Source organism: Drosophila serrata, unplaced genomic scaffold, assembly GCF_035046125.1.
Source record: "Drosophila serrata isolate PLE 108 unplaced genomic scaffold, ASM3504612v1 contig_338, whole genome shotgun sequence".
NCBI lineage: Eukaryota > Metazoa > Arthropoda > Insecta > Diptera > Drosophilidae > Drosophila > Drosophila serrata.
The window spans coordinates 31,776-34,889 of NW_028257236.1; positions in this window are offsets into that span (position 1 = coordinate 31,776).

Sequence of the window (3,114 nt, forward strand, 5' to 3'; positions counted from 1 at the left end):
CAGAACGGCAAATGACCTGCTGCACCAAATTGTGCTGGAAAACAAAATTGACGTTGTTATCATAAGCGAACAATATAAGAAACGGGACGAAGGCGTCTGGCTAGAAGACGACACAAAGACGGCGGCGATCTGGATCCCCGACCTTACCACTCTTTCACACAGGGGCGACAAAAAAGGAAGATGCCATGTCCTAACACAAATAAGAAACTGGACAATATTCAGCTGCTATTTGACCCCAAGTGACGACATTCAGACTTTCCAGACGAAACTTGAATGTATTGAAGACAACGCCAGGCGAATAGGAGGAAACCTTATAATAGCAGGAGACTTTAACTCAAGGGCTCAAGAATGGGGCATGGCATCAACTGACTCTCGAGGCCGTAGAGTCCTAAATATGGCAGCAAGTATCGGAATGCTATCAGCAAATGTAGGAGCAATACCGACATTCCATCGAGTGGGGAACGAGGGCACAATCCCCGACATAACCCTAGTGACAGAAAACTGTGCGCACAAGATCTCCGATTGGAAAATCCTCGACACCTACAACGGAAGCGACCATAACTATATAACGTTTAACATAGCAGAAAACGAAGTGACTACAGTGAGACCAACGAGAAAAGGATGGAACGTTAACCGACTAGACAAGGCAAGGCTGATACAAGAAATTGACGCAAGGCAGAACCGACAGAGCGGTGGTAACGCAGTTAGCAACAACCTGGCAATCATAAAACAGGACAAGGACAAGAAGCGTATTGGTGGACAGAAGAGATAAAAGCTCTTAGAGAAGCGTGTATTAAAAACAGACGCCGCCTCACGAGGGCTAGAGGAAGGGGGATTCTTACAGAACTTAATGACGAATTTAAGAAATCCAAGAAGGACTTAAATGCTGCCATCCGGAAGAGCAAAACGGAAAAATGGCAACGCCTTTGCAACGACGTCAACTCTGACCCATGGGGGCTAGGGTATAAAATCGTGATGAAGAAGCTGAGAACAAGAAGCACAACACCAGAACTGGAGGAAGAACAAATGGACCATATAGTCAAAACGTTATTCCCCACTCATACAAACAGTAAAGCGAGAACTTCTCCACCAATAGCAGAACAGATTGAACTCTTCACAGTGGACGAGCTACTGAAAGCGGCAAAAACCTTAAAAGGGAAGAAGGCTCCAGGGCCCGACAACATCCCAGCAGAGGTCCTCAAAGTGATCGCGGAGAGCAGACCCCAAATCCTGCTGGATATGTATAACGATTGCATTACCAGCGGGAAATTCCCCGACATCTGGAAGAGGCAACGATTAGTTCTCATAAGTAAGGGCAAAGGAGATCCCCTAACCCCATCAGCTTATCGACCACTATGTATGCTTGACACTACCGGGAAGCTACTAGAGAAAATGATTAAGCCACGCCTATCAGCAGCGATCGAAAGAGGTGGGGGTCTTTCACCGATGCAGTATGGCTTTAGGCCAGGCAGGTCGACCATTGGAGCAATCCAAGAAGTCGTCAACCAAGCGCTCAGCAGCCAACAAGGCAACCACTTCTCGAGGCCGGTAGTTCTCCTAGCAACACTGGATGTTAAAAACGCATTCAACAGCGTTAAATGGGACAACATAATTGATGCCTTGAAAAGACGATTCCAAATCTCAGGATATCTGATGCGGATAATACAGAGCTATCTTGAGAACCGACGACTACTGTACCAAACAAAAGCAGGAGAGAAATGTATAGAGATAACTTCAGGAGCGGCACAAGGATCAATACTTGGACCGGAGCTTTGGAACATCAGCTACGATGAAATTTTTCACCTAGACATCCCTGAGGGCACGACTATTGTGGGGTACGCGGACGACATAGTCGCAGTCATTACAGCTCGAAATACCGAGTACGCACAACGTATGTTGACGCAAGTAATGACACGCGTAAAAAGCTGGCTGAACTCACACGACCTGAAACTGGCGGACGAAAAAACAGAGCTACTTTTAGTCAGCAGAAAAAGGATCCCTCTAGAAATAGACATGAGAGTTGGAGAGACTTTAATAAGGACGCAGAAGGTTATAAAGTACCTAGGAGTTAGACTGGACTCAAAATTGACATTCAATGCACACATACAAGAGACGAAGAAGCGGGCGACCGAGACTACAAAGGCGCTTAGCAGACTCATGGCAAACGTGGGCGGCCCCTTACAATCAAGGCGGAAACTCTTAATGGAGATAAATCACGCAATCATGCTGTACGGGTGTGAGGTCTGGGCAGGCACCCTTGAGACAACCTGCAGGTCAAAACCTCTACTTGAGGTACAAAGAACCATGGCTCTACGAATCGCGAGTGCATATCGAACGGTATCCGGCCCTGCTGTACTAGTAATTGCAGGCGCCATACCAATCGACCTATTGGCCAAAGCGCGAAAACAAATATATGAGAGGAGACAGGAAGGAGAGACGACAAGAGGCTTTATTGAGCGGACCAGAGAAGTAATTCTCCAACAATGGCAGGAAAGATGGGCAGCCGAAGCAAGGGGAAGATGGACAGCTAGACTGTTACCAAACCTGGTAGCTTGGTACGGAAGGAAACACGGAGATGTGGATTACTACGTCACGCAGATGCTGACAGGCCATGGCTACTTTGCCGCCTTTCTGCACTCTATAGGGAAAAGAACCAGCGCCAGATGCGTATATGGAGATGCGGAGATGGACAGTGCTGAACACACCATTTTCCACTGTAAGAAATTCGGACCTGCGCGGAACTGCCTGGAACAAGCTGTTGGGGCAATAAACCCAGAAAATATTGTCACGAAGATGATAGGCAGCGAAGACACGTGGAAACACATCGCAGGATTCGTGCAGAACATTCTCAGATCTAAGAAGCAAGATCTGGACGAATTAACTGGGTAATCTGGACGCAGAAAGAAGATGAGAGCGCATTGCGCTGAATTGGCGCCACCTTGAAGTAATGCGAAAGCTGTTCCGAGGTGGGAACACGGCCAAATGCGAGGGGGGGGGGTTTAGTGAGTGCGAGCCCCACATACCTTTTTTTGCGACGGCAATAGGGAAGATGCGTTAGGCATTCCCCCTCCTCAACCCAAAAACGAAAAATTATTATTATTATTATTATTATTA